General features: G+C 34.8%; 1 pseudogene; it reads left to right on the top strand.

Moving 5' to 3' along the window:
* Positions 1-273: 273 nt before the first annotated feature.
* LOC143619127 (adenylate isopentenyltransferase pseudogene) lies at positions 274-591 on the top strand (annotated as a pseudogene).
* Positions 592-9,288: the final 8,697 nt, after the last annotated feature.

Here is a 9,288-nt window from a genome sequence, read left to right as displayed (position 1 = left end):
TTTTCTATATCAAATACAACAAATAAATAAAAACATAAATAATTAACCATACTAACCAAAATAAATAATTATATTTGATTTTTAAGAATCTTTATAAAAGTTCATTTATTTGTGACATTAGATAACAAATAAGGAACACAATCAACTAACATTTAATATAAAAGATTTCATATACAAAACCTTTGTACTTTTAAGTGCTATAAAAACACGTGTGCCAACAATAAACCATAAACCATCACCAACCGTCTCAATAAGCAAAAAATTGTAGTAATCATGGGGTCAACCGGCACTGGAAAATCACGTCTCTCAATCAAACTTACTACTTGGTTTTTCAAGAACTCTAAGATTACTAATTGTGGTCAAATTCAAGTATACAATGGACTTGATATTACCACCAACAAAGTCACAATGCAAAAGCAATTCGATGTTCCCCATCACCTTGTCGGGGGTATTGACCCAACAATGTGGGTGTTCACTGCTTTGGATTTCCAAAAAGTTGCATCCGAAATCATCTCTAAAATCAAATCCCATCATGGATTACCTGTTGTTGTCGGAGGGTCAAGGTCGTTGATTTACTCACTTGTTGCATAAACAAGTGACTAAGATCCTACGAGTTAGGGACTTAGGGTGGGATGCAAAGAAAATAGATGCAACAGAAGCGTTTAGAGTGTTAATCACAGTGGATACTGATGTAGCAAAGGCGGCAGACATTCGGGAGAAACATGTGGTGTTGCCAAGCATGAAGACTGTTAACCACTTCTTGTATGAATAAATTCTCCAACATATTATTAATTTTCCATTTTTTTATAATTTTAGTTCGGCAAGGGTTTATGTAGATTATCGCTTGAGTGCTCGACCAATTTTGAATTACTAAAAGCATTCTCAGTCTGTTCTTTATACTTATGAGAGTGAGTTTTGTAAATTATATGGTACGGTTATAAGTAGTTGTCAGTAGAAGAGAGAAGAAAATGTTATATGGGAAAGTTAAATATAGGTTTCTACTGTTCACATTGTATAATTGTTTATATTTTTAAAAGTGGTGGTGAATAAAGAGAGAAAAGATAATAATAAAGGTATAGAAAAGTATTATTTAATTGAAAAGATAGTGAAAATGTAATAATTTTTAGTGTAATTATATTAATTTATTTGGAAATGGGTTGGGAATGCTAAACCCTTTATATCACTTTCTATTATGTTTTAATATTTGAAGTCTTGAATATAAAATAGTGGCCGAAATACTTTATAAATTATAGTATATGTATCACCGCGGCATATTTTCGTAGGAAATATCCATCGGTTTATTACCATAAATCAGCGACTAATCTCGTCAAAATCCCATTTATTAATTTCTTTAAATTCTATGGTGTCGTCGTGATCCAGTTGGAAGGCTATAGTGATTTTAATACTCGTCGTTGATCCGTCACTATTAGCGGACGAACAACTGTCTTCATAGCCTTTTCCATGTTCATTACCGGTTATGTAGCACCCCAACCCGGAACAGGCTGACGTGTCATTATTACAGATATCAAATCAAAGCCACAATCCAAATTACAATAAATTAAAGCAACCTAAGTCACATTATTAAACCAAAAAGAATTAACTTTTTAAAATCTTGAACTTTCTTTAGTCTCTCACATCACTAACTCCCCCGAGTCCCGGATTACCTGTAAATAAATAGGAAAAACACAACAAAGAAAATACGGCTGAGCCAAAAATTGCCCACTAACGGAAATAACACTAGTAATGACGACAAGACGAATTAACAGAAGCAAGATAATAACAAAATTTATCTTCCCAAAATAAGTATGATACTGAAATCTGATACTTTTAGAACATATCACAATATAATACCAGAACAAAAACCGATACTAAATGTATTACTAAACATATAATGGTGACTAACTTACACGATAATTGATGTTACAAAAATAAGTCGCGTAATTAAAGGAGTACCCAGAGCCAAAACATATAACATATGACATATAACTTGTAACATATAACATATAACGTGTGACATATAACGTGTAACATATAACTGAACAAGGATCGATCCATACGCTCCTAAATGGCCAAAGTACTAGTTAGAGACGCTGTGAACTTTTAAAACACACTGTCACGAAAAGTGTTGTGCTCGGGTAACAGAGTACTAAACCTAAAAGGCAATATAACTGCCTAGCATATAACATATTAACAGAAATCATATTATTATCCATATGAACATGCAATAATGAATACGAGTTTATAAAATCTATTGCATGCTACAAATTTCTCTAACCAAAACTAGTAATCAAAATAAATAGTTGAACAAAACTAAATAAAAAGTTGACGACGTATAAAATGTCCAAAGGCCAAATGGGTCGTATCGATAGAGACAACTTGGTGTACTAAAATATAAAAGACCAAAAGTCCGTACCACAAAGTAACGGATTAGAATTTATACTATGAGTAAACGAGAACGGAAACCGTACTACGATGTAACGGAATATAAATAATACTAAAAGGAAACAAAAACAGAAAACGTACCTTGTAGTTTAGCAAGCAAAGCAAACCGGAAAACAAATAACTCGTCTTTAACCAATACGAGCACCTATCGTTTAATTAGGTTGTCAATTAGATTTACAAAAATCCATGCATGTTGACTGTTTCGAATACTGATCGATTTTTCCAGCGACGACGACTTTTAGAATAATTAACTAATTTGTTAAACATATAAAACCATTTACTTGTTCGTTTTATTAATCTTATATCAGTGATAGTAAATAAATAGCATGTTAACAAGAAATCATATTATTAGCTATATTTAAATCATAAATATGATTGTTACCGACACACAACACATTTAAAATTAATATAATAATAACCTTTTAATAATCATCTTCATCTTCTATTTAAAGAGACAAACAAACATAACCAGTGGTTTTTAACATAGGAGCCGAATCAAACGAACAAAGGAGTTATAAAACTTTCATTAATAAAATAATTTCCCATGTTGGAAACGATAAAGTCGCCGGAAACCAATTAGAACCCGAACAACCATATAAACCCATACTGGCTAAACAGAAGCAAAGATTAAAGGTTTTTGGATGAAGGGATTTGTTGAAGTATTTAAACGAGTTCTAACCCTGAATTTCAGTTAATTTAAAAATTGAGCTTCAGATTATGATTGTTAAGGATAAGATCGAGATCGAAGCTCCGTTTTTGGCGGAGAAGAATATTAAGCTTACTGGTTTCGAATTGGGTTTGAGGAAATAACAACTTTAGTCCTTTATCATATCTTTTTTTTTTTCTAATTGATTTTGATGTTTTACAAATACATCATTCTAATTATATATACACACACCAAGAATTTCAAGTATATTATGCTAAACGTAAATTACTATTATTTATTTTACTTCAGATTACGAGTATTACAGGTTAGTTGTCCAGTAATGGTTTTCAACGATAAAGTCGATAATCAAGTACTTTAAAAACACACAGGCCCTACCAAAAAGACAATATCCAAAAATGGTTCAAGATTAGTGTCAATAAAATTTTTGTCGTAGTTTCAATGAAAATCCTATCGATAGTCATGTTCTCTGTTAAACATACTCGAACAAAGAAAATTATTACACAAAATGCAAGTAATATGAGGAACATAAAATGCAAGTAAAAAAAACAAAGAAACAATTTATACAAAACCTAGTCTATATATTTCAGACCCAATATATTCAAATAATCTGCAATACGAAACGTTAATGTGCAAATAAATGCAAATATTGTTGAGAATGTATCAAATCATGTGATTCTCAAGTGGAGACACGCTCAAAATGATTTTTTTCCATCACAACTCTACGAAAGGAAAGTCTTTAGACGCATTACATCATAGCCTCATTTTTTTTTCTTTAAATGGCATATACTCATGAATCAAACGAATTAGGTAGTTCATTACATGAAAAGTCCATGCGTTTATATTTTAGACCGACACATCGAATCGTTACTAGTTTATATTAAATATTAATTGTAAGTAACCAACGAGAAAATAACAAGTGATTAAAGAATTTTGGGTGAATTAAATTGGTTTTATGATATGTCATTGGTTCTTCACCAAGGGTGGATAGCTTGAGGACCAGCGCACTTAGACTGCTAAAAATATATGATTGGCTTATTTGCTTAGAGTTTATGTGTGTGTATTGAGAATTTCCCCCGGGGAAGAGCTCTCCCGAGGTGGCGAGCGTGACCGAGTGTATGTATGAGTGTTTTTCATGTAATCATTCGGTTATGAAATGATACTCCTACATCGATTTATCTTGTGTTTCAATTGCAAGTGTTCACCCTATTATTTATTGTCATTGAATCAAATTCTCCACATCTGTTCATTATCTTTCAAGAGTGAATACATGTCTATTCGATCCTAGATCAGAGCTCGTTTATCACCGTTTTACACGCTTCCGCGCCGAGGCTCGATTTTTGTCAAAGAGAACGATAGATGTATTCTTTCTTTGTAGACTTGAATGACAACGCCGTCATGCACATACGATAATTGTGGAGGTAAAACCAAACGATAAGAAAATTCTAGTGAAGTGAGGACTAATATTTCGTTCTACCCAATTGTCAAACACTTCTACATGGTGAATCTTTCAGAAACACTTTATTACCAACACATACTTTAAAACTTAATTTATATACAAGGTTTAGTTTATCAAAATTCAATATTTGGAAATGAGATAAATAGGATTAGGTAATCATAAGCACAATACCTTAAGGTAATCAAATATTTTTCTGTTGTAATGATTGTTATGAACATTATGGGTACAAGCCCGGCCAATTAACATACATGACACAATAATGGACCCAATTAGCCAGCTCAAGCTCAAATGCTCAATTCAAGAGTTTGTAAGCCAACAAATTATGAAGGATTACATTCGCAGGTTAAAAGGACAGTTAGAATAGAGTTGGGGTATGAATAAACTTGTGCAATGATTGTTCTATATTTCCCATTATCCTACTAAACTTGTGCATCTGTTCACTAAAAGCTTTGATACGTATTATATCATTTTCTTTAACATAATAGTAAGATTGTCTAATCCTTTGTGTTGATAGTTTTAACGGCTTTTTGGATTAGGATTCATCAAGCTACTTTTTGCTTGCTCATGATCAACCTAGTGATTTAGCCGTTTATGGCTCGCCGCTACATTATTTTCTGTTTAGTTTTTCGTAGGAGATAATAAATAAACTAAAATATGGGAACTTAAATAATGTTATTCAACTGTACTGTTGTTTAGACATTTACAATGTGGAAACTACTATGCATAAGTAGATTTAAAGTGCCTTGTGTAAGTGAACTTATCATGTACATATCGTGAACTTATCATGTACGTGTTGGTGTTAATGTGTATACACCTATCGTGAAGTTATCGCATTGGAGCTCCTTGTGGTTGTTATAACACATGTCAATATGTCTTGTTCCAAACTAGGGTTCATAAAGGATTAAAGGTGATATATTTGAGTAATTGAGTTATTAGCATCTAGAAATGGCATTCTCAATCTAATCAGGCTTGTATGATTTGCTAAGTAGGATATTGTTTTTTTCTTTTTTTTTAATTTTTTTTGTTTTGCAAATAATGCAATATCTGTGGGCCAAATTTTTCTATCATCCTAGTTGCAAACAACCAAAAATGTCATTTTAGCATTTACGCTTTGTAATCTTTGATACTTCCGTCTTTTGTGATAATAATGCGCATAAGCTTCAAAGTTAAATGAGTTTGTAGCCAGTCTATTCTCTTACCACATCCCATGATTAAGACATAAAATGCTCAAATTTTCAACATGTAGTCCAAATGTTCTAATGATATGTCATATTCTTTTTAACTTTAGTTTTGAGGTCATACTCACAAATAAATTCTTTACCTTCACTTCAATTACTCGAGACGAGCCAAATGACAAGAAAAAAAAGGTTAGATAACCCTAAACCTTGTCTTCCTTGAACCCAGAGATAGCCAAAAAAAAACACCAACCTGAACTGTGAACCAAAATATTTGGGATAGATATTAAGTTCCAAGGGCCAAGGGGTAAATTTTAACCGCATAGTTATAAGCAGGTATATCCACGAACCTGACGGGTATTAAATAGTTAGTACCCAAGGGGTACAGACATCCATTTAGTGAAACAAATATAGGTTTGAGATTATATAAAAACCTGACTCATTGTCATCCTAACTCGAACGCTTTTAGTTTTGCATCTTTAACTTTGATTTCTTTTTCTTGTTTTCTAGATTTTTTATGATAGATATCTCAAAATAATATGTCCCTTGGATTGTGACATTCAATCAGACTAGAGGTGCACAAATCGGTTTTTTTGAAAAAACCGGTTCGGTTATTAACCGGACCGGTTTTTTTTATCCAGAAAAAAACCGGTTCGGTTAATAACCGGACCGGTTATTAACCGGTTTTTATTGCTGAAAACTCAAACCGGCCAAACCGGTTTGGACCGGTTTAAAAACCGGTTAGAACCGGTTATTAAACCGGTTTTTTATAACCGGTTTTTAATAACCGGTCTAACCGGTTAACCGGTTTTTTTTTTTTTTTTTTTTTTCTTTAGGGTTTAGGGTTTAGGGTTTCGTTGTTAGCATTCTTTGCTTGGAAGATTAAAAACACATAACTTTCATTTATAGCTTTTACATTAAAAATACAAACATTAAATCGTTATCGCATATTCGTAACTCAAAAATACAAACATTAAAGAATGCTTAGACACGATTACATTAACAAGTTGATGTTTGTTACTCATTTTCTTCGCTACCCGATCCCGAGCTATTCCTTAGGTAATCGTCGTACGCGGCTTCTTCATCGGTCATTGGTTGAATGTGTCCTTGATTGACCTCGTCTTCATACAAGGCCGCCTCATAGTCCATTTCCCCCTCGAGTGAGCGTTGATGTTGTGCCCTGTCTAAAGAGTCCAAGTAATCCTTGTAGCAAATCGACATCTCTACAGCTGCTGGAGTGAGTCGAGTCCTCCTAATCGATATAACCCTGCCAGAAACAGAAAAAGCAGACTCCGAAGCTACCGTGGAAGCTTGGACCGTTAGTAAATCTTTGGCCATGGCGGCGAGGATCGGAAACTCATCCTCCTTACCTCTCCACCAAGCCAGCAAATCAAGACTTCTAAATTCATCCGGAGTCATGTGTTTCACAAAGTTGGTACCACCATACCTTCCAAGTTCACTGCTTGGGGTGTTTACCCTTTGACGTTTACCGGCGTCTTCCCAAATCATGTAGTACATCCCCATTTCAAGGTCGGTTTGGGATTGGGATTGGGCAACAGCTCTTAACGAGTCATGAATTTGGGAAGACGACCCGTGTTTTGTAAGGTAAACATCATACATGTTTGCCAATGTGGTGTTGAAATCATTCTTTAAAGTTTGGCTATAATAGGGGTTTTGATCGTCGTTTAACCCTAGCTCATCACAAATTTTTTCTATTAAAGCTTCAACACCACCAACATTGATGCAAGGGTCAACCCAATGAGCCGTCACACAAATGTATGAGTCGGGCGAACCATTAGGTACCGACCACACATCCGTTGTTAAGTTCACACCAGTTTGTAAGTTTGAAAAGTATGAAATTAGTTCGGATTTAGCGTTTTTCCATGCTTTAAGCATATCTCTTCTAAGGGTCGAACGACTTACGTGTTGGTAGCGTGGTTGAACATACTTTTGCATCATCTCCGTGAATTGAGGGTTGTCGAAGTGGTTGAAAGGAAGTGATTGTTGAATCACAAAGTTGCCAAACTGTTGACGTACCGCTTCAAGGTCGTACGTAAACACCGTTCCTTGATTCGTCATCTCCGGCTGCGAACTACTTCCGGATTCGTCCTTCAAGACCTTGCAAGAGGGCCTTTCTACATGAGCTCTTAAACTGGAGTTTGCTTCTTTGTTATAAAACTTCAAACAATGTTTGCATCTAGCTTTTTGGGTTCCGTTAGACATTTCGCATAGGTCGAAATGTTGCCAAATATCTTGGTTTCGTTTCGTGGGGATGACCCGAACGACGGTTTCTCCCGTGTTCGAGGCACCCATGTTGACCGATGAAGCAGCACTTTGGGAGGCCATGATAATCGACTACGAATTAAGAGTGGTATACTCGAGTATGAAATAAACGACTACGAAAGAAGAGCGTTTGGAGTTATAATCGCGTATGAAATAAACGTTTAGAGCTTTTGGAGTTGTATAATCAAGTGTGATCTAACCAATACCCAACCTAAACTATATATAGATGTTTGTGGGGGTAAAAAAACCAAAAAAACGGCTAAAAAAACGGGCAAAAAAAAAAAAAAACGGCTATAAAGCCGTTTGGTAACGTTCGAAAACCGGTTTAACCGGTTAACCGGTTATTAAAAAACCGGTTAACCGGTTTTTTTATAACGGCTATAAACCGGTTATTTTAAAAACCGGTTAACCGGTTTTTTAATAACCGGTTATTAAAAAAAACCGGTTTTTTTTATAACCGGTTATAAAACCGGTTTTGGCTCCAAAAAGTATAACCGATACGTAAACCGGTTACGTAAACCGGTCAAACCGGTTTTTAAAAAAACCGGTTTTTAAAAAACCGGTTTTCCGGTTAACCGCCCAAACCGGTTCCGTAACCGGTTTTTTTGAACACCTCTAAATCAGACACCATAGTAGTTTGACAACATTGTATCTTAGCCCGCCTAAAGAGTGTTTTATTCGAATATGGTTGAAGCATATGCCCTTTTTTGACTTGTGAGATAAGATGGGCCCATGGGCCCGGTTCATGTCAAAGGGACGTACACGGACAGCTAATGTGTTCAAATAGTAAAGCCCACGTGGTGTCTTTGCCACCAAGTTCTCGTGACTATATCGTAAATCGGTAATTTCGAAGAAATAAAAATTGAACACGCAATCAAGGTTTTAACTTTTATAAATATTAATCGTTATAAAATTGTATTCTATTTAAAATTTTGGTGTTATTTTAAATTGTTAAAAAATCACGTAATATAATTATGTTTCATTTTTTTTAGACGGTTAACCGTCCTTTCCAATGTGATATAATGGTAGGAAATCTGGGTTACTCAATAAAGACTTAGGTTCAATCCCCATAAACAATACTTTAGAGGGGCATGGGTGGGTTAATAAATGAAGACTGAGATAATTGTGATCTACAGTTCGAGTTTTAGGGCGTCCGGGTTTTACCACAGGCGGCTTTCGGGCGGGTGGGTTTTCCCGGAACTGGAGATAACTTGGAAGCGCTTAAGGACTTCATACAGCAGGGTTGGGCTGGCTGCCGGTGGCAT

The sequence above is a fragment of the Bidens hawaiensis genome, unplaced genomic scaffold, assembly GCF_021521415.1.
Source record: "Bidens hawaiensis isolate Kalapana, Puna unplaced genomic scaffold, B.hawaiensis_p1.1 tig00002414_1, whole genome shotgun sequence".
Lineage (NCBI taxonomy): Eukaryota > Viridiplantae > Streptophyta > Magnoliopsida > Asterales > Asteraceae > Bidens > Bidens hawaiensis.
The sequence above is the reverse complement of the archived record's forward strand: the minus strand, read 5'-3'. Positions and strand labels throughout refer to the sequence as shown.